The sequence below is a fragment of the Prionailurus bengalensis genome, chromosome E2 (assembly GCF_016509475.1).
Source record: "Prionailurus bengalensis isolate Pbe53 chromosome E2, Fcat_Pben_1.1_paternal_pri, whole genome shotgun sequence".
NCBI classification, from domain to species: Eukaryota; Metazoa; Chordata; class Mammalia; order Carnivora; family Felidae; genus Prionailurus; species Prionailurus bengalensis.
The window spans coordinates 45,985,037-46,008,801 of NC_057352.1; positions in this window are offsets into that span (position 1 = coordinate 45,985,037).

A 23,765-nucleotide genomic window follows, 5' to 3' on the forward strand; every position below is an offset into this window, starting at 1 on the left:
TCGAAAATTATGGAGCCTGTAATAACCATATTTTCCTGTGCACTTCAGATTCATTTTGTTGGCCAGAAGTCTGCTGCTTTCATCTGTATTTCTCTGCTGGTAAAGCTTCAGTCCTCCTTGTTTGTAAATCTTGGTAGGAATTACTTGTAGGTTAGCAGAGTTTTCATGATGTCATCAGATATTTCCTGATGATAACTCCTGGACATCTCATACCCACTCTATCTCCACATGAATATTTCAAATTGGTGGGACTGTGAAGCACAAGGCTTAATCTCTTGTTCAAACATCTTGAAAGGTCTAGGCATTTAATATGTGCACACACTTCTGAGAGGGCTCTGGTGGTGTTGAAAACTAGTTTAGTTTGGCATGCAAAAGGGCTGATGGATATGTACCCTGATGTAAACATTTTCTATTGTTTAGTGGGGTTTCTTTGGAAGGTATCCTGTAAGAGAACACTAAGTGAGTTTCTTTAGAAAGCTTCAGTCCTTTTAACAGAATAAAACAAGAAGGGATGATTTGAGGGCTCATCACTAAACTGAAAACTATAGCAAAGTTGGTTTGGTAGAAATGTACCATTTCTTGTATCTATATCTGGCCTTCAGAACCTTTGAATATGTTTTGTCTGTGTACGTAGGGGTGTGTGCGTGTGTGTGTGTGTGTGTGTGTGTAGGTGTTAATTACTGATGATGGATGTTTGTTTAGCTGACACATTCAATGAGTTGAGTTTTATTTATGGTCAAGGAAGATACAGAAGCAACACCAAGTATAACACATGAAAACCAATATTGTATCTGCCATGTCCGATCCAATATAAATACTTCTAGAGACAGAAGATGGAGTGTCAATCACAGGAATTTCCCAACCTTAGTGTGCTTGGTATATACTCACTGTTCATCCCTCATGTCTTTTGGTTAGCTGATAGTGACGGAAATAATGGGATTATTCTGCAGCATTATAAAAGCTAGAACTCAGGTCCAGTATTTTCAGTATTATCCTGTCCATTGAGTATGGTGTTCATTCTTTGTTTTTTGCTAACATCCTTCCTTTTGTATTGTAGATTTGAGGTGGCTTTTTCTTGACTGTGTGATGCCTTTCCCCAACTCTTTGGGGTACATTATATATCACAATGTACCTGAATGTATGTATCTGTTTGCATGTTGTGTTCTAATTGGGTAGTTGAGGGGCAGTTTTTATCCTAGTTATGGTGACCATGAGCACCTCCCTCACAGTTGGTGACCTGTAATTCCAACAAATCCCCTGACCTATAAGGAAAGCTGCAAGGGGAATCATTCAAGGCAGTCACAGTGCTTTTTTCCCCCTGTGCCAAAGGGAGAGGGGTATACAGTGGCTTTAGCCTCTAGGGAAGTGATTCTTTACTTATTTATGGTCATGGATTCCTTTGAGATTCTGATGAAAACTGTGTCCATGTGCACACACACATACATTCTTCCTCTCTCAAACACATCCACATATCCTCTCTCTCTCTCCCTCTCTCTCACACACACACCTCTCAAGTTTTATGCAACATTTCAGAGGATTCTTGTACTCCCTGAGACTCATCAATAATCCTTAAGCTTAAGGCTTAAGCATCCAGGTTAAGGCACCCTCATGTAGAGAATCCACATACTGAACATTCTGCATACCAAGATAAAAATCCATTTTGACTTATTATAAGATTGAGTGAATAAGTGACCACTATACCTTGTGTCTCTTGGGATTTCCCCCCTTCTGTATCCTGCCTCTGGGTCTTTTCCATTCATTTTCTGATTTTTGTCCTCCGGTCCCTTGCAGCAGCAGTGCCCCAATCTGGATATTCTGTCCCGATTTCCTTCTTATTCGAGTTCTCTTCTAATGAAATCTTTTTTCCATTCCTCCTCCACCAGGCTTTTCTCCATCTGTTTCCCACATGACTTGTTCCTTTAGGGGACTTGACAAATTTGATGGTGATGCTTACAGGAAACGGGCTTTAGGGTGGGTTACATAATTTTGGTAGCAGCCACTGTACAGTATGACAAAAATGTTATGATCCCAGTTTCATTTTGTCAATATCAAAATGCAGGGAAAAAAGTGCAGGGAGGAGATGTGGTGGTGACATTTTACAGACACACAAGTTTTGATATAAAACAAAGGATATTGATGTTTTATCAAAAAAGGTTTAATATTTAATAAGTCACTGTGTACATGAATTATGATCCAGGAAAATGAGGCACTGACTTTGTTTTCAAGCATGTTTAACAGGGGCTTTCAGTTTTAGAAGTGAAGGTCTGGTGAACCATAGTTGGTTTTTAAGTAATTTAATTCTGGCCCACATTTTAAGCAGACTTTGCTGAAACCACTGAAAATGAAAACCAATGAAGTGTCCATCTCAAGATACATCTTAGAATTAAGCAAGTTAAATCAATGGAAATCAATAGGATGTTAGGAGAAGCAAGAAAACTACCTAGCAGGTCAGCAGTAAAGTAGTGAATTAACTTTTCATGCCAGAATCAGTGTATTTCCATTGCAGACCTGGGGTTCCATGGGCTCACGTGGGTGAGCATGTGATTTCTTGCATTGTGATTTTCCTGCATATGATTTCTTGATTTAACAATTTGAAGCCCATACTCGTGTGACACTGCTGTGCAATATCATCTGTTACAGGGCTGGAGCTGGAGTAGGGACAGAACTTGTTTTTCGAACTTAGGCTCAATCAGGCCTGAGATCCAGGGATGTGTGAGCTTCCTTAAATGAAAAGAAAGCTCTTGCTTGCTTTCCTGTGAAATGCTTGGTAGAATTCCTGTGTTGAGATTTTGGTCAATGACTGTAATAGGTGATTATGACTCAGTACATTGAATGTTGTACCTTGTTTTGATAGCATTGATAGCATCCACTATTTAAACAATTATTCAAATATTAGGTTAATGAAATTCTATATGCACTAAACAGCTTCTCATCAGCTATTTATTTTTAGAAGCCTAAGGGTCTACTCCCATTTAATTTAATTCCAGTTCTTGTCCACTAAGAAAACAAATGACAGGAAATTAAGATGATGTAGAACATGAAGGATTTAGGCTAAATATATGGAGCAATTTGATAATAGTTAAAATCACACCAACATATGAATGGTTAACATGAACTTCTTTTTCCTGAAACCATAACCATGGTTTTTCATTTGTCTGGGATGGTTTAAATAAGGCCTCAGTCAAATTCTGAAGAATGTTTTAGTGAACTTTACTGAGAATAATGTATTTTAAAGAGTTGAAAATTGATCAAGGCATTAAAGCATTCTTAGTTAGAGATGGCGATTTCCAGGTTACCTGTGTACATTTTAAAAAGTACATTTAGATGGTTTATCTTGTGCTGACATGAATTCTTAACAAGTAATTGTATATTTACACAAGATATGCTGTAGTATATTAGATAAGGAGATTAAAGAAGGGGGCCTATGCCCTACATGAAAGTACAACATCATTCATGCTTTTTACTATCTTTGTAATAGTGATGGACAATTTATTGTATATTTCTGCAATTAAAAATCTCAGAAGTTTGGTGCAGAGTACAAAACCCAAGACTTAATTAGATGTAGACGTAAGAGCCAATTCCCCTGTGTTAGAAAGAGTGAGGGTACTTAGATTTTTGCAGACTTCCTAATTAAGGCACAAAGCCATCTTCATCTTCAACCTGAGAATTGTAAGTGGAAGATGACTCTATTAAGAATCCACCAGAACTTTCTTAAGTTGGTAGATGAACTGGTGACCTGGAAATGGGTAAATGGGGATCTGGTTGTTGTTCACTTCAAGGAATAATATTTAGACTGAACTGTGTCTTGGAAATTTTTTATTTTTACTGCATTTCAAATACTCTATCGACAATGCTCAATACTCAGTTTTGGCCTAAACAGTGACAATTTTGTCTTTGCATCTTATTCAGTGTGTTTGCAAGCTATATGTGTTTGCTGGAAGTTCTCCTTTTAAAAATGGAGGTAACAAAAACATAAGAGACTGTTAAAAACTGAGAACAAACTGAGGGTTGATGGGGGGTGGGAGGGAGGGGAGGGTGGGTGATGGGTATTGAGGAGGGCACCTTTTGGGATGAGCACTGGGTGTTGTATGGAAACCAACTTGACAATAAATTTCATATATTAAAATAAATAAATAAATAAATAAATAGATAGATAGATAGATAAATGGAGGTAACAGTTATACTTGCCTCATCAGGTTTTCTGAGGATTAAATGAGATAATACATACAGCTTGCTCAGAATGATGCTCACGAACCATTTTAACAAGCATTATTGTTAGGATTTTTTTTTTTTCAAAAAACAACCCATTGTATTTTTTTGGACAGCACCACCACTAAATTTTTTAAAGCCTTTTTTTCTTCTTTTAGTGGCTTGAAATATCATAACAGGCACTGGATCGTGAATGAAACGTGACCTCATTTAAAACCGCTTCTGGGGGCGCCTGGGTGGCTCAGTCAGTTGAGCGGCCGACTTCGGCTCAGGTCACAATCTTGCAGTCCGTGAGTTCGAGCCCCGTGTCGGGCTCTGTTCTGACAGTTCAGAGCCTGTTTCAGATTCTGTGTCTCCCTCTCTCTGCCCCTCCCCCGTTCATGCTCTGTCTCTCTCTGTCTCAAAAAAAAATAAACGTTAAAAAAAAAAATTAAAAAAAAAAAACCGCTTCTGTGTTGTGGCGCGCTACCTAATTTAGCTGTCTATCCTTAATGCTTTGTAAATGTCTTTTACCTAGTAAGTGCTAGTATGTATTGAACCGAATTGCTTTGAATTGAGTTTTCTCTTAGGGTACAGAGCAGTTTCTAATTGCACCTTAGTGGTTTTTTTTTTTTTAAACCTTCATTGTAAGAGGTATAAATTAATTAGGCATAGGGAGTATATTTTGAGATACTTGTAAAAGATAGTTGTGGTAAGAAAATGTCAGAAGATAGTAACTCTGTCATTACTAGATATGTGGAAACACATAAAATACACAAATGGGATCCTTGGGGGCAGAGGGACACAAGGGGAAGATTTGGCTGTTGGTCACACCGCTAGCTGGACAGCTGAGGAATCATGCTGTGGATGACCTGTAATTAGCCTCCATGAGCTATTAGAGGTTCTCCTGTTTGAGACCTTGTCCCAGGAGAAAAGGCTGCCTGATAGGAAGGGACAGTACATGTCCAACTCTTCTCTTAAAGAACCAAATCTGGTTTTTGTTGAAGTGGTGTATTCTCTGGGACTCCTGGTATTGATGGAAATCATTTTTTAGCCATTTCATATGATATATTGTTTAAATTTTGACAAACATTAAATTAGGCATTAATTTCCTATGCGTATAGCTTTTATGCAGCTATAAACCTAAACTGTATTTACAGAGTACTATATAAATTTCCTATAAAAACCATTAAAGTTTAAATTAACAACATTAATTTAATGTTCTATGTGATGTTTTGTTGAAACTAAAGCACGATGATGGATTGAGTCAGAAAAAATGTACTTGCGTATTTGATACTTTACTTATTAAGTTGATTCTTTGAATTTTGAGCCTGATGGGATTATCATTTTAATAATTTGCAGCATCATGGTTATTTTCCTTTTACACACTGAGTTCATTTTAAATCACTGATCCATCATTTTGATGACCCATTCAAGTTGATAGTGCTACTCAAAATACAATATTGAAATTTAAAAATATGCTTTAATGAAAAATTCTTTGCTATTATTTTCTATGCTTCTTGAAAATGTTTTGCAAGTGTGTTATATATAAATATGGTGGTATCACTATTAATTTAAAGTGGAAATCTTACAATGGAACTGTTATGGGATTTGGCCTATGTTAATATGTGCTGTGTGATGATTCCATTTTCGCACATTTTGTTCCATATCATTTTTTATAGAACTTTTGTTTCTATAATGTCCTATGAAATCTTTTGGCAAGAACCTGGCATATATATGAAATCAGCCTTTGCTTTTTTCTCATTAGATTTAATTTAACTATTTAATTTAACTATTAAAAGGAACATATGTATCTACCACATTGTCATTTTCATGATGTCAAATCAAAAGCTCAGTTTATTAAGTAGCTTAGGAACCTATGTCTTACACTGCAGAAATAGGTCTCAATAATCACTGCAAAAAAGGTTTGTCTTTATTGTGTAAAGAATTTCACACGACCATCACGACAGACATGGCTTGATAATTTTGTGTTTGGATTTTTCAATTTTGTAAAACTTCAGTGTAGCACATGAATATGTTATTTGAGTACACTGGGGACAAGGATAAGGAGAACTGAAATGGAAGGAAGTTTCATTGTGAAATAGATGTATCTGCTACCATGACCATATGTAGGGTTGATTTTTCAAAAGAAAGCCATCAAGTATTCGTTACAAAAAAAAAGTGATTCCCCTGGGGCCGCTGGGTGGCTCAGTCAGTTAAGCCTCCAACTTCAGCTCAGGTCATGATCTCCTGATTCGTGGGTTGGAGCCCCTCAGTGCCTGTAGCCTGCTTCAGATTCTGTGTCTCCCTCTCTATCTGCCCCTCCCCAACTCACACTCTGTCTCTCTACATAAATAAAACATTAAAAAATTAAAAAAAATTGTGATTCCCAAAGCATTTTAGAATCGAGATAACTTTGCACATTATTCAGGTCAGCACAAGAAACTTCAATGGTTGAACCCTGCTAAATATGTCCATTGATACTTTATTCTTAGCTTATTTTATTGCATATTTTAGTTATTTCCTAAGCTTCTCATAAACACCCTAATTCTGGTAGTAAATTTTTACTCTATGGCATTAATTTGTCTTGAAAACAAACTCTGTGTGTGGTGTGTGTGTATATGTGTATTTTAAACAGTAATTTCATTTGAAGGAGTGGCTGGAAGTATCAGAAAGCCTGAAGGCCAGTGCTGGCTCTGCCACTCACCAACTCAGAAATGTTGAAAAAGTCCAGGTGTCTCAGCCTCAATTTCCTTATCTGTGAAGTGGGACTGATACTAATCCCTCTGCCTCATCAGGGGGTTAGTTGTAATGAGATAGAGTAGATTTACTATACTTTGAAAGGGTGAAATCTTAGGTGTATATATGTTATTACACTAAAAAGAGATTCCAAATGCTGATCTAATGGTTTAAAATCTTACTTATTTGCAATCATTAAGATTCTTTCATTCTTTTTCTTCTATTGGACAGCTTGACGTATTATGCCATCCTTCAATCACATCATTTAAAAAGGTATTATAGATCATATCTCAACAAACTTCAGGTTGAGTCTTGCCTACCTATCGTGTTTATAAATAAAGTTTTATTGGAACACAGCTGTGCTCACTGGTTTAGTATTGTCTCTGGCCGCTTTGTGTGGGTTTTTTTTTTTTTTTTTTTTTTTACTACAGTGGCTGTTGAATAGTTGTGATGAGACTGTATGGCTTGCAAAACCTAAAATATTTACTGTCTGGCTCTTGGCAGAAAAATATTGGTACACTCTGTGACATAGCACTAAAAGCCTAGAACCAACTGCAATCCAGCCCTGTCTGGAAACTAAGTTTTTCATAGGTGATGTAATTTTGTTCCAAGATCTATACTCTGTGGTAAGTGTCCCTGAGTGGGACCCTCTTGGTAGGCATCAGCCTCTATCTCTCCTCTTCTGATCCATGACTTCAAAGATGGGGTCGCCTTGTGATATTGTTTATTTTCTTGCTCCTTTCACGGGTTGTTTCTTTAAAAGAGTATTCGCAGTGACTTGTATGATGTTGCTGAAAATTTCATTTAGAAATCTATCTAGGTTCATTTTAAATCGAGTTCATTACTAGGGTACACCAGAATACGCAGGCTACTGTCGCACAAGTTTTTAAGCTCAAACGGCACATTGACTAATGTAAATTATCAACCTAGCAAATAATGTGGAAAGATAAGATACAGTGGGTAAGTTCGCATTGAAAATGCACTTAGATACTTTTTCCTGTTTCCAGGTTTTCATATGTTTAAGTTTTTGGACTTAGTATGTTACATTCATGTGACTTTGGAAGAATTAGGAGTGATGGGGGGATTTGGCAGTGTCTGCAAGTTTACATTCCACTAATTTAGAAAAGTCAGAGGCGTTTCATTTACAGTATAGAATTTTAGAGCTGAAATAGACCTCAGAGATCAGCATTTCCCAACCTCTTTTGACCCATGGATGATTTTCATAGTAATTTATAATCTTGTCAACCCTCTTAGGAATTTTAAAAATCAGTTCATCATTTTTGTGCGGTATATTATGAAGAGGTAATTTTAAGGGAAAACTATTTCATCTTAGGTTAGTACATTATTAAGGAGTATATTATAAAATTTATTTTGATGCCATCATCAGTGATGTTGTATATAAACAAATACTGCCTTTTTTTTCACTTAATGAGTGGTAAATACTTTTTAAATTTATAGAGAAAAGATTATGAAAGGAAAGGGTGACTTGTCAAAAACTGGAAACATGACATTATCTTCACATGTAGTTTTGGAATTGAAGTGTATAAAAGAGGTAAAATTTGCTTTAATAATCCAATATATTGAAATTCTTAGATTTTATACTATAAAAATTAATTTTAAATAATTTTTGTATCTGTGCTTTATTTTTAAAATAGGTTTTAATGTTTATTTTTGAGAGAGAAAGAGAGAGTATGAGCAGGGGAGGGGCAGAGAGAGAGGGAGACAAAGAATCTGAAGCAGGCTCCATGCTCCGAGCTGTCAGCACAGAGCCCAATGCAGAGCTCATACCTACCACCTGTGAGATCATGACGAGAGTCAAAGTCAGACGTTCAACCCACTGAGCCATCGAGGCACCCCTGTATTTATGCTTTAAATGATGATATCAGGGAGGTTTGGAGTTTCCCATTTCTAAAGAAATCATATTGACAGAAAAGTCCCGTTGAAAAGCCAAATTGGATATAATTGCTTGTATGTATGTACACATATGTACATAAATTTTACTGGAGCATTTTTCAAGTACTAGACATATTTGATGTGTTATATAAAATTTTTGGTCAGGTAAATATATCTTGTGAACCTGAGTCGATCTGGCATAATTATTTTAATCCCCTCATGAGCTTCATTTCAATCTCTCTCCCCCTTTTTTTGGTCTTTGGCATGAAGCAAAGGCCTGTGATGATTATGCACTACATTCCACATGACTGTGACCAAGACATCTTAAAACCATGTGATGTTCAAGGACCTTTGGTAGCTGACTGGGTGTAGGTCCAGTGTGCACTCGTCACTGCTGATCTCATGCTCATTCTACATCTGCTTGGAGGCTCTCGAATGCTCTAACTTGAAAGGGAATTTCAATTATTATAGGTCTTCCAAAGGAATGTAAACAGATGTTATTGACAAGAACCCCATAGTCTGCTCATCTTATATATGAGGAAAGGGGAACCAAGAGAAGTGAAGCAGTATTCCCAAGTTCACACAGTAGCCTAGTGGCTGTGCCAGGCCTACAAACAGGACTTCTCACCCTCAGTGCTCCATTCATGTGTCTTGACTGAACCATTTAGCATCTTGCTACCTGAATGCATGTGATTAAATAATGGCACTATGCCCTTCACAAACCACGTGAAGTAAACCTGATTTGATTTTTAATTGGCGGCTCACCAATTACTACACTCTGCAACATGTATTGTGTTATAAAGCTATTATGTAGCAGAAGGAAGCCTGTCCAAATATTTCTAAGACCTCTCTTTTGAAGATGTTAATTCTTGATGTACCTTCCGTTATGGTATACCAGTGGTCTAAAGGTGATTATTTGTGTATAAGTTCACTCACAGCAAACATCTATTCCATGGAAGTCACTTTGTAACAAAGGGTATTGAACCTGAACTAATGAACTATTTATTGGCAGCAAGTCATTGACTGAATTTATAAAATGACAAAAAATTTGGAGGGTAACCTGCTGCAGTAGATTTCAATAGAAACAGATTCTCCTCATAACATTAAAGAATAATTTATTTAGGTCATTTCTCAAAATTCATAGTGAAGATTAAGGAGTGTTTATTGTAGCATATGATCTCTATTGGTCCCATAGAATTCCATTCAAGAGATAACTGTCCATTTGTAAAGTTGCTTTGATCACGGTGGTTTTTCCTACAGATTATAATGAAGGCATTCTTGGGTGTCTTCAACTGATTGATTGTTAACTGTTCATTCAGCGTATATTTATTGATTTGTAGTCCTTCCCCTTCATTGTTAAATTTATCAGATTGCGTTATCACCCAACTCAAGGCCATACTGTCATCTGGTTGGAGATGATTTTAAACCAATCTGTGACTACCGGTAGGAGTGGACAATTGCCTGTTTGTAAGGTAATATGTTTAGTGGCTGGTCTATACTAAGGTGAAATGCTAACATGAAAGGATACCAAAGATCAGAAAGCATTTAGAATTTATTCTGGCCAAAGTATATGTCTTTATGAATGGGAATATACTCTGGTTCTCTGAATTTAGATTTCAAATTTTTTAGGCAAACTTTTAGGATGATGAGGAAAACAAAGTCAACTAGGTAGTCAACAATTACTACTGTGTTTTCCAGCATTTTCTACTATTCATAGCTGCCTGCATACATTCTTGATTAGGTCATGCTGCGCCGGTGCACTTTCCCAAAGAAATACTTCTCAGGTGGAGTGGGAGACAAATTCTGACTACGTTTAAACCTTTATCCAATAGACTGTATTTATTAGCACCACAATTCAAAACAACCATTGTCAAAGGTAATAAAATAATCCTTGTGTCCATTTGCCCATTGTTTAATTCTCTATGATCAATTGTGAACATGATCATTATTTGGAAAAATAATTTTTTTTTTTACCTTGGCATAGTGATATACTAGAAGAAAACCATTTGTGTTAGAAGATTTTTGCCTAAAATCCTAATTAAACACTTATGCTCTTGGGTTGTGTCATGAGGCAATCGTCTCTGCCCTCCATGTAGGGGTCCCTAGACTTGATGGACGGTGGAATCTCCTGATGCCTTAAAGACTTTAAGGCTTAATAACACCATGCTCTTGAAGCAAACTAAGTTGTTACAGGAAGATTAAAGCCCATCCTTAAAACATATTATGTAAAAACCCTTAAAGTTTACCCCCTTTGTCATGATTAAGAGCCATGAAGTTGTAAGTGAGATATTTGGTTACAGAGTAAGTCCTATTTATGAAAACTTCATAGGTGATTCCCCAGGGTGGATCACCATGCCATGCTGACCGTACTACCAAAGTCAGGCACCTTTGAATAACACTTTGTATTCTATGTGGTCTGTCTCCCCTCCCCCTACAACTGGAATGGGGAAGGAGGAGAATATAAAAATAGAAGATGTGACTTCTTTTCCTGCCACTTTACTATCTCAGTGGGAGTCACCAATGGCAGATTATTCACATGACTATGTTGTAAAATCGTAGGTTTTTAATGTCTGGACTACTGAGTACAAACATAACATTTAAATAAAAATAATGCTGAGTTATTTATCTTCACCAAATCTTCTCTGTCCCATATTGGATGTGAGCTGTCTCTTTAATAATGCAAAGGAGTAGTAAATTTCAAGCTGAGGATGGGCAATAACAAGGAGAGTGATCTGCACGCTGCCCTAATGTCAGTGGAGTGCCTTAGGAGAACACCTTATTAGTTCTAACAGGCTGGTTAGCGCAGGGTCACCTCTCTGCCTCCATCTTTCCCAGCAGGGTCACTCATCTCTGGGCTCTGTTTGGGAGGAAAGAAGTGAGGGGGAGGGGAAAGCATGTATTTAGAGCTTCTCTCATCTTTCCAGCATTGAGAGCTGTTTTTGTTGTTCAATTGTTACTTACCTTTTCTTTCTCTCTCCTTTTCTCCTCCCCTTCTCTCCTCCCCTTTTTCTCTGTCCCTAGCCGCCCCTCCCTCTCCTCTCCTGGGGTGTCTGCTTACATTCTCTGTGTAGAGTTAAAACAGAAACCTCTGTCAGGGTATTTTTTTTCTCATTGTTTCATTTTTAGAAGTCATCTGAAGTAACTGTGGTTTATAAATCTATATTTAAATGAGTATTTACTGTGTTGAAAACATTACCTGGAAGTGGGGCCTAACATAGCTAAGCTTCCAATTAACATGACTAGCAAAAAAAAGAAAAAAAGGAATATAGACATATGTTTGCTCACCTTTTACTGTCTTCAAAAATTGAGAAAATATATATTTTAAATTAATCTCATTTTAGTATTGCACTTAATAGATTTTCATAAAAGGAAAGATTAACTCTCCTCTTTTTAAAAATGTATTTTTGTGCTCTTTGATTTTTTTTTCATCATAGCTACAAATATCAACCCTTCCTCCTCCCTAGCTCCCGTCCCCATCCCCATCCCCCATCCCAAAATGAATGCAAAGAAATACTATTAGACTGTCTGGTTATGTATTTTTTATGAGGCCATACAAGACGCTGTCTGACCCCTTGCAGCTCATGTTATAAGCACACTGAAGATGCTTTTCATTTGGGTTTTGCTTTTCAGCCTGGATGACCTCTATTAAATAAAAAAAAGGGGGGGTGGGAGTGGGGGGACAGGCCTAATATGTGACCCCAGGGACTAGTCGCTTCAAGGATTACATTTAATTCATATGATAATATTGAAATATAACGTTCCTTGGTCTAATGTTTTGGTTATTTTCTCTTTCTCTTTATTTTGGGGACTCACTGATCAGTCTCGTCATAGATTTTTTTTTTATCAATTTTGGATAGAGAGCTATAATTCATGCATTAGGGTCAGATTCTTAAAATTACATTTCCCCCCTCCTTTTCAAATTCAAGCCATGAATACGAAACATATCTCTCTTTTCATGGTTTCTTTGAGAGACAGAAATTAATTTTTCTGATGTGTGTCTGCCAGGAGTTATGTTTCAAATAAAGAAAGCCTTTTTATTTGGCATACTTGCTTAACCATCCTCAACAACTGATCCCCAAGTTCTCCATTAGTGGAACACTAACACCTTTTAACCTCCTTCCTTCCTTCCTCTGCAAAATCATTTGTACATGTAAAATGGTGTTCTCTCATATGTAATGTGTCATGATCTAGATAATGATCCACATTTGGGTCCTTGTGTGTGGTACACAAATATGCTATAATTTGTATTTTTACATTGCTTTTATAATGATCTTTGTTTTATAATGCCCCTATTAGTTACTGAATGCTCATATGCACAAATTTTAAGGGACTTAAAACTTCCCCGTGCATCTTTTTTTTTTTTAAAAGGGATATATATTGTTCATACCATTTAAGTTTAGGATTAATGTTCAAAACCAATTTGCAAAAGCATCCCCCTGGCCAGTTAGAATTCTATTTCTATTAAAGTTTCTCACAAACCGGATGCCTTGTTGTCTTTGCTAGTTGAAATAAACAGGTTGAGAAAGGGAACTGAACAACACCCTGTTTGTTGTATTTTGAAAATGTTTTTATTCCTTTCACTTAACAGACTAGCACTTAATTTCTTTGAATCAGCTGCTGTTCATCAGTGCAGTAGTGGTTCACTTGTCTTAGAAGGCAGGTTCCTTGGAGGGACAGTAACATTTCACCGGAGCTAATAAAGTCAATTAGGATAATATTATACAGTAGGCCACTAGAAAATCAGCTGCATTTTGCACGAATCATTCCATGTTTTTAATTCATACCAATTTTATGCTTCATAAGGAATATTTAAAAAGAACTATTATTATTAGTTACATCAGTTTGCACATATATTTAATTGCAATCTTTCTTTCTTTCTTTCTTTCTTTCTTTCTTTCTTTCTTTCTTTCTTTCTTTCTTTCCTTCCTTCCTTCCTTCCTTCCTTCCTTCCTTCCTTAGTAGTTGCAGGAAAATTTGTGGACATGTTCACACATTTTTATTACCATAAAAGTACTGATGAAAACTGATCAAAGCTGGGAAATTCATCTCAGTAGCTTGAAACCCCATCTCAAGCCAGTCCCTTATTACCCAGGTATTGCCACAAATGTGATTCAGCAAATAAAGCCCCTAGCTGCCTGGCCCCCTCTGCAATCAGCAGCAAAGTGATTCCGCAATGGGGTTTTCACAATGACTCATAATTTTCCTACATTTGTTTGCAGAACAGTCTTAACATTTTTGACATCTGAGTTACTGGTGAAAACGTTCATATGTCTCTATGTATACATATAGTATATATATTTTTGTCTTGGTTAGTCACAGTATGTGAGAGGGATGTTTTAAAAACAGACTCCAGGTTCTCCTTTGTAAAGCATTAAGCTGTGACCCTCCCCTCCTCTCTTCCCTCCCCCTGTAGCCCTGGACTTCATGATGCCTTCTTGACTGGTAGCTGAACATGGACTTGTCTTTTTATTTTTTTTTTATAAACCCAGTCACAACACAGAAAGAGGAGGAGGAGGAAGAGAGAGAGAAAGAGAGAGAGGGAGAGAGAGAGAGAGAGAAAGAGAGAGAAGTAAAAACCCTGAAGGATGGTTCTCAAAAATTCTAAAGGAACCACAGGGAATTCCTTTTAAGAGCAACAGAAAGCAAGCTAGCTGAGGTAAGGCAGATGTGGACAGCCTTTCTTTTCTTCTCTTTTCTTCCCTTCCCTCTCTCTGTCTCTTTCTGTGTCTTCCTCTCCGTTCCCCCTTTCTCCTCATATTCTCTCCCTCTCTTTCCCTTTCCATTCATGTGTTCTCCCTCTCTCGCTCCCCCCTCCCCTTCCCCCCCACCCCCTCCAGAGCTGTTTCTTTCTGGCTCGGGGAGGGTAGTTGGGTGGGGGAGCTACCTAACTTCTTCCCTGCATAAGCAATCTGAGAATGGAACTCATGTGAATATGCAAATAGGACTGCCTGGGCCGCGTTGCTGACACGTGTATGTGTTGTATCCTTCTCCCCACCTCCCTGTCTTAGCGTCTGATCTTCAACAGATTGCTGTTGTTTCTTGTGATCACCAGCACAGCGTGCTGGAAAGAGAGATGGGGGGAGAGGTGGGGATTGGAGGGAGTGTTGTGGGGCTGGAAGGCAGGAAATCAGACATGATTGCTGTGACTTTTTTATATTAATGTGTGGCTTTTTTCTAGCTCATTTGCATGTCAAAGTGGCGGAGGTGTGAGGGCAGAGATTAGTATGGAGATGACAATGAATTAAATGTGATCACTTCTCAGAGCAGGGGGGAAGGGGGGTGAGGGGCTGGGGGGGGTGGGTGAGATGGGGGGGCAAGCAAGACAGAGTGAGAGCAAGAGGGGAGCGCCGCTTCTGATCTTCACCACACAGTTGATTGATGTCACCAGCGAACAGAATGCATCTTTTTATTGTGATGATGGTGATGGTGGTGGTGGTGATGCTGATTGCCATGATTACACTTATCGTTAGTGTGAAATTTGAATTTTAAGTGGTCAGTGCTGCAGCTCCAGTGCACGTGATTGTTGGGTCCATCAGTGCAAACCCTTTACTGTCAAAATGTAACGCCGCTCTACGTGTGCTTTTATTTAAAAAGGAGGATACAACATTACTGGGAAAGAGATTACTAATTTGTGATGTTACACAGTAGGCTGGGATACCAAGGTTTTTCCTTGTAGCTTCAGTTCTATTTTGCATGTGGCTCCCCCCGACCCCACCACAACCAGAAAAAGAGGGAGGTTGAGATTAAAAACATTTTTATTATTGAAAAAAAAAAAAAAAGAAATCTTTCACTGGATCGGTGGGGTGGCAAGGGTTTCAACCGTTGACAATAAAGAAAATGCAATTTCATCTCTGGCATTCGGTGTTATCTCCCTTTAATAACAAAACCAAACCAGACTGATTACTGAACAAAGCAAATTCTCAGGCGGCTAGTTGCAGGTCTGAATGCCGGAGTAAAAACTGAACATTTTTTCCCTTTCCTTTTGGCTATTTTGTACGCAACACCTGCAAATGTGCGCGGAGTAGTTGTGAAAGGATTCGTGGGGGAAGAAAGGGGAGGTTTTTTTTTTTTTTGAAAAAAAAGAACTCTTCCATAATTAAAAGAAGAAAAAGAATATAAACACAGACTACAAAGATTTTTAGACTGCGTTGATTTATTTGTCTTAGAAGTCAAATTCGTTCTGCCAGTGAGTTTTCCTCTGATTAGTCTCCTCTCCTGCTTCTTCAGGAGGACAGACTTCCTATAGTATAGACAAATCAGTATAGAAATTTAGGACTAATTGTTATGTGTGCAATAACCCTGATGATATAAATGAGCACTTAAGAATCCACAGAACATCACTAACATTAATTTATTGAAAAAGAAAATCCAAAGCAACTCCATTAGTTTTTCCCTGTTATTGTTAAGGACTTTAAATGGATTTCCTAATTGGATAATTTTATTCACAAGAATAATATACAAATGGAAAACAAGCCCTAACTCTAAGGGTGGAGGGGGTGGGTCTGCATGAGGAGGAAGAGTCACTGTTAAGAGTGAACCACTGTCAGCCTCTAGAAAACTGGCTCAGATAGTGCCCTAAAGAGAAAGAGGAGGGATTTGGAGAAGAACACCCATGCGTGAGAATGAGCTGACCAACTTAAGCCAGTGCAGAAGATGCTTTAAGCCTATTTAAGCAATACAACCGATAAAGCCCTTTGCCTTCTTTTTATGATATTTCAGAATCCTTGTTGCCCCTTTTTGACCATAGGCACTTCACATTCGTCTAAGTTTTCCTAAGATGGAACATCATATCTCCCCCACCCCACCCCCCCGCCCTTTTACTTGTTTTCTTCCACCTCTTTGGCATTTTCTGTCCACCACCTTGATCTCTTTAGAAGGGCGCCTTGGGTTTGCGTTGTTTAGCGTGCCTTTCCCAGGTGGAGGTAGCTGTGCTCACTGAATGCTGTGCGGGGCTACTATTAATAGCAAAGTATCCCGTGTCCTGTTCTTACACCCTTTGCCTGCCAAATGCATAGAGTGAATCAAGACAGTCAGAGAAAAGTTCTTGAATGCTAGTCTGGAGTGGCTTTCCTCCCACACATCAACACCTGTATCCTGGTTCTCCATCTGTCCCCAGGTTGTATGCCTGCTTCTTCGACATCCGGCTTTCTCCTTGCCTTAGTCTTCTAGGCCAATAAAGAAGAAAGGCAGGGATGAGGATTGTTCCTATTGATCTGCCCAAGGGGATCATTAGGCATCTGTATCAATCTACAAATCAGTGGGCCTGTGTTACTAGCTTGGGCAGTCATTGCCAATTTGTTCCTATTAGATGGAGGAGCCTGGAGGTGTTTGATGAGCAGATTGGGTCTTTATCTCAGCACTAGAGAGTATGCAGGCTTGCCGCCAGACAGCAGAGCTTTACGGGACTTTTTTTTTTTTTTTTTTTTTTTTTTTTTTTTTTGTAGAGGGGACAGGGATCCTTATGGGTATTGGTTTTTTATAGCCTGAAATCTGTCTGCACCTTAACTAGACCTCCAAGGTGGATTGCATCCTGTCCTCACTAAACTGTCTGTAGTTATAATTAACCCCCACGTTGCCTTCTCCAGCCCTGACATCTCCTGGAAAAGCTGCCTCAGAAATCTCTTCTGGAGGATTCTTTTGTAATTCTTTTCAGGACCGGCATCTGAAGGATTGAAATGTAAACACTTTTCCCGTCCTTCCTTCTGTTTCTTTGCTCAGAGGAGCAGAGGGTTTTTACTATTGAGCAGGTGACATTTTTAGCTGTGATTTTCTCTGCAGTTCAGTTAGAGATAGTAAAAGTTAAACTCCAGGTAATTTTGTTGGGGGAATCCTATTTACCTCTTTGAATTGAACTCGAGATGGAAATGTGTTCCCATTGACATCTTTTTATTTAAAAAAAAAAATCTTGAAAAATCATCCTCGTATTTAGTCTTTGGCTTTGAAAGAGCAACAGCCATGGCGAAAGCCATGTTCTCTTCTATGCATGTAGATCTGAAAAATAAAAATTATGTTTCCACGGGGGGCTGGGGAGGGGAAAAGGATAATGAGTGAATAAGCACAATTTATGCTGTTACCGCTGCTGGCATGACATTTCTTCTCCATTATTTGGTGAAAACCTCACTTTTAAACCTGGTTTTACTCATTCCTGACGTGAGCATTATTCAGTATAAATATCTGTCCATTGCCAGGCCATGGGGATGCTCTCAGTGACATTTCTGCTTTATAGCTTGTGGTGGGGGTGGAGGAGGGGAGGCCAGGGAAGGTGGACTGATGCAGATGGGGAGGGAGGCGACCAGGCAGGGTTCACTTCATGGGAGCTCTGTTTTTATCCTGCCTTGAATTTATTACTTGCCAATAATAAACTGTTTTTGGAGTTGGGGCTCCGGGGAGGTGGGTAAAGTGGTCACCCTGAGCTGTGTACTTAGCAGTTGTGTGTTGCCTTGAAATTTGTTCATCATTCCACAGGGGCAAAGTGGTTTTTTTTTTTGTTTTTTTTTTTTTTTTTTTTTAAGTAGAACCTTTCATATTTTGAGTATTGAAAATGAGACGAACTCTTGGGACTGGACACCAATTTCCAAGTGGTTTTGGCCTGTTTTTAGTTCCCTAACATACTTGAGGTAATTGTTAAAAAACAAAACAAAACAAAACACCCTGCATTTTCCTACTTTGCCCTTAGTGATGATTACTGCTTATTAGTTTGTATCTGCATTATCTCACCTGTGTATCCAGTTCATCCTCTCTAAAGAAGCCCTCATTTTCTTTCATTCGACAAGTGCCTGCTTTTTTTTTTTTTGGTTGTCGAGTAGCTCACAGAACTTTACAGAAAGACATCTGTGTGGGGTATATGATTGCTGGAAGTTAAACCATCTTAATTTATCATAAACCAGACATCCAGTCAACTTTTATCTTTACAGTGCCTGTACAGAAATCGATTTGGAGTGGACTCAGAGGAATGTTTTAAGAGTTTGTTTTGCAAATATTTATAAACCTTTTTCTCTGGAGCAACATCTCTTTTAGAAGAGTCACCCTGCTCTTAAGAGCAGGGCTTATTTTCTGGGAGACCCTGCCAAAATCTGTTGCTTGTTTTATCCTGAGGGTTGGGAGTTCAAATTTATTTCGCCACCGATGTACTGTGGAAGCTAGATATGCGTGTGAATAGGCTGGTTATTTCATCCATCTTCGGGATGCTCCGCTCCATTCTCTGAGCCCCACAAGAACTTTAAAATGAGCGAAACCACCCAGGTGCTCGGTGGGATTTTCCGCCTGAAGGACAGAAACTGGATCTTTCTTGCGTTTTTCTTCAGGAGAGAAAATAAACCCGTCATTTTCTCCTCACCTAAACGCTTATTACTTAAGGATGTGGACAGTATGTTGCAACTTGATAGAAACTTTTAATCACGGAGAGTCTGGCTCTTGAGCCTGGGCGTGTGTGGTTTGCAGTTCACCTAGTCCCCGCACGAGGGACACTGTTTTGCCTTCTCTCATAGCGATACAACACGTTTTCATTCCTTAACACGCTGTTTGTTTATCTATCCATATATCTCCCTGGTTTTTCTTGTTTTATTTAGTGTGGCTTCCAATGTGCCATTCTTCCACGAAACAATTGATACATTCTCGGCACGCTGTTGTGAGTAGAAAAAACTCCTAGATTAATGGTCAGTGTCTCGCACACGCACATTTGTGTTGTGATACTATGGAAGAGCTGCGAATTACTGACAAGATCTAGAATAATTCCTAATGCTGTCGAAGGCTTCATTTTCTCCTCGGCATGATGGATGAGGCATAAGAAGTGCTTTCTGAGATCATTATGTGCATCATTCTGTTAAGTGTTATTAAAGTCCGTCTGTCTTAGGCAGCAGAAACAATATCTTTGCCCTTATTTTGCTCGTGTTTTTAAAAACTGCAACTGCAGATTCTTTCCTTCCTAATGGGAGCTTTGCTTTTTTGAGATCATCTGACTGTTAATTTGTGCCATAAAATTATTAAGAATTGTATTTTTCTTTCTACTTAAAATTTGATACTATTATTCCATAAACAAATTCTAGTCCATTTCTAAACCTTGAATTCACAGTGTCTTAGCAATGCATTTTACGAAAAATAGAGATGTGGGAAGTGACTAGAATTTGGGGTGTGAGTTTCAGTCTGTAACTTCAAAGAGCTTTAGTAGCCTTTTATTTTCTGGCCTCCCACTATTTTAAATATCTTGACTATTTGTTACCTCAAATTGATTGTGTAAGAAACAGGGTGAAAATGAATTTGACCGATACTTCTTTGAATTCCTCCCTTATAGGCAGATGTATTTAGAGCTGACAATGCTAAGACATGTATATGGGGACGAAAACTTTGCTCTAACACTGGGTCAGGGAAAGTTTGTTTTTATAAAATTGTGCATTTGGAGGGAAAATTTCCCTTAGTTGTTTGGGGGCACTTGAATGGGAGTGGTTGAATGGGGGTCTGGGAGTGAAAGTGGAATGCCTGTTTAATAGGGCAGCCCAGGTAAATTACAGATGGTTCGTATTATATCTCCAGCAATTTCACCCAAACAGAAGAATTTACTTTAAATGTTTGTAACCTTCCTTTAAGCCACAGATTTTTCTTTTTGCAATAATAAAATACAATCTCCTTCACAGAACATTTCCTATATTCCCCAGTTGCCCTCCCCCATCACTGTGTTGGTGTTGTTGTTACTGTTTTTGAAGAGTGTGCTAGAGCATTTTTAGACTCTGGCAGGTTTCATCAAAAGAAAATGAATCAAGTGAAAAGAAGTAGATCTTAATACTTTGTTTTAAAACACTGCTTTGCCTTGTTCAGAGATTCAGTGAGATCTAGCAAGGCTCACTTTTACACTTTTAATAGAATTCTAGAAGTTTCTGCACAGCTGGGAGAAGCTCAGCCATCCACAGCATAGCACATTTTTGAACATTTAATTTTATATTTGAATAATTCTCCAGATCAGGCTATAATCATGAATGTCATATAAAAAGATTTTTTTTATAAATTACATTATTTCACAGATGTGCAAATACTTCTGAGAAAAAAATTACATTGATCAGTTTTTAATACCCCCCTGTCTCACCCTTCAGTCAAAGGGAAAAATAGCTTTTTTCCCATCTTTGTCTTCAGAAAGGTGCTAGATTGTAAACATCTGAAGGAAATGAAAGGGGGTTGGCCAGTCCACCCCAAACTCTTTCCAGATTTTCAATCCTTTCAGCAGCAGCCTTCAGTTTTCAGAAAAGAGGGAGGGTCTAGGGGGAAAAAAAAGAAAGGAGATGTCTCTGTTTATTATTAAAATTTAAAACGAGAAGCATTGCTGTAACTGGCTAATTTTGAATATACTAATTTAGAGGGCTTGCACAACAAGAGGCAAAATTTAGACAACGTGTGTACTGTGGTAATTGGGAAAAGATAAGGCATTTGCAGCTAATTAAGATCTAATTCTGGAAAAAGAACAATAAGCAACAGATGGCTATCATTTCTTTTATAGTTTCTGAAACAATAGCATGTGGATATTTAATTCAAAAACTCTTCAGACAAACACAGTTATTTTTACTTAGGCAGAAAGATGATTATTCTTTGTATAGTGTTTCCGAAGCATCCGGTATTTATTTTAGTTTAAATAAGGGCATTTCAGAATTTGTATTTTGTAAATATTGGAATATTTCCCGAAGCAACAATTGAAGTCATGAACCGTGGTCATTTTGGGAACAGTCACCTGTGGTTGGAAACACCACTGTTACTCAGGGCTGAAACGAACAAGTGCTTTTGAATCTGAAACAAACAGTTTATTTAAAAGTCCTGACTGTGTTGTTGTTGTTGTTGTTTTTTGTTGTTTGTTTGTTTCATGTTTCTTTCCTTAACGGCTCTGACTGAGGAGTATGGCACAGCCTTCGAACCCTTATAATATTTGGATATTTGATATGTTGTCATAAAGATATTCTGAAAATGGAAAAAAATTGCATTAGCATTTGGCCCATGGATAATGCTCTGGTTAAGCTAGCTGCAGTTTTTCAGTACTGTTTTTTGACCCAACATAAGTTTTTTTTTCTTTTTGGACCCAAAACACTGAGAATGATATACAAAAATAAAACAAGGTGTATTCAGATCAGTAGGTATGAAATCACAATCGCCTCTTTGTCTTGCAGAAGCCATACATGCCAGACGCACTATGAGAAAAATAATCTAAAGTGTTGGGTTTATTTTCAATATGCAAGTAGTATAAAAATATGCAAGCTCTGATCGCAGTGTGCTGGAAACCACTCCACAAAAAAATGTGTAACGAAAGCTGTTACTATAAGTGCGGTTCATGTATTGGAACAGCTGTGACAGCCTGATACAGTTTAACACTTGTTCAATTATAAGAAAAAGAAATTCAGAAGGGAACTTGATTTAGATAAGAATTTTAAATAATCCTTGAAATTTCCAAAGGAAGTTTTCCTTGCAGTCAAAATCCTATCTTTTCTCCAGTTTGTCTTCTTGTCTTTTCCTATGTTTAGTGTCCAGCCCCCTTCTAGAGACCTTGGAAGGAACAGCTGTGCTTGACTTGACCACCTTCTCTTTCCAAACTCTGCTCATATTTTATGTTTTTTAGGGTCTGGGTTACAGCGATTTGCAAATTATTTCAGGTGTCTGCTTTTTTATATTCACTTGGGAAATTGCAAAGAAATCACTTAGTAGCTGGCTACCCTTTATGTCCACTCCTTTTTTTCGTTTTCAAGTGATTTTACTGTGTTTTCAATGCAGATATATTCAAGTGCATATAAGAAAGTCTGACACTGATATTGACACCAAATCTTTAGTTCTGGAAATTTGAACACATGCCCCTATTTTCTCTTTGTTTAGCAAATGCTTGACTGATGTGGGTGCAATGTGTGTGATGGTTTGAATAGATCATATATATGTTTCATATATGTGTGTATGTCTCTGTAATACATACACATACACACATATATGTAATAGATATATAATGTGCTGTAGCTATAATATGCTTTATAATCTGCTACATCTAAACTAATTCCTGGAGTAACTGACAGAAGGAACATATGTTCCATGTGTAAAATTTGTTTAGCTAAACTTTTATTTTGTGAGTTGAGGTGTCTCTATGGTTTGTTATGTGTGTAAGGCTTAATTTGCTAATACTGCATATTTTGAAAGTAAAATATTAATAATGTTTGCTTGGTGTTCTCAAAAATCAGCATTTTAATATCATATTGAAATTTCCTTCCTCAAACAACAACAACAACAACAACAACAACAACAAAAGAAACCCCAAACAAACCCAGAAGACAAAGCCAGCCTTTAAGCTAACAGAAATTATTTAATATTTATAATCTGAAAGACTATTGTTTTCTTAACTTGACAAAAAAATAATACTCTCAGGCATTTTCAAAAGGAGCCCGAATCCCCAATGATTATGACCAATGCCTGCTGGTAGACAATATGGGGAATTTTGTGTTTGTACCAGGGAGACAGATGGCTCTCAACCCTCCATTTACAGAGACGTCTGTCTCAGCTTCATAATTTCCCCCAACTTTACATTATTAAGTCTCTGAACGTGGACAGGAGAAAGAAAATAGTGAACTTGTCAAGTGGTTTTTTTGGGATACTTAATGCCCAAGAAGCTTACGAAAGGATCAGTGCATTGTAAGTCTGGCTGGAAGGGGAAAAAATGGTGAAAGCTATCTTTTTTCATCCTGTGGTGGTTGGTATGGGCAATTTAAAGTAGGATCCTGGAATTTCCAGACCCTGACTCTATCTTCTAAGTCATTTCTGTACCTGGAATAAAATGTTGCTGTAGAAATTATTGACATAATAGTCCCCATGAGGACTCATAGCCATCAAAGTGAAATCTCACAATAAATTCAGAGGCCACCTGGAGAACCACCGTTAAAGAGCTTTTTAGAGGAGAAAAAAAAAACTTTAAAAGCTTAATTCTTCTTAAATATAAG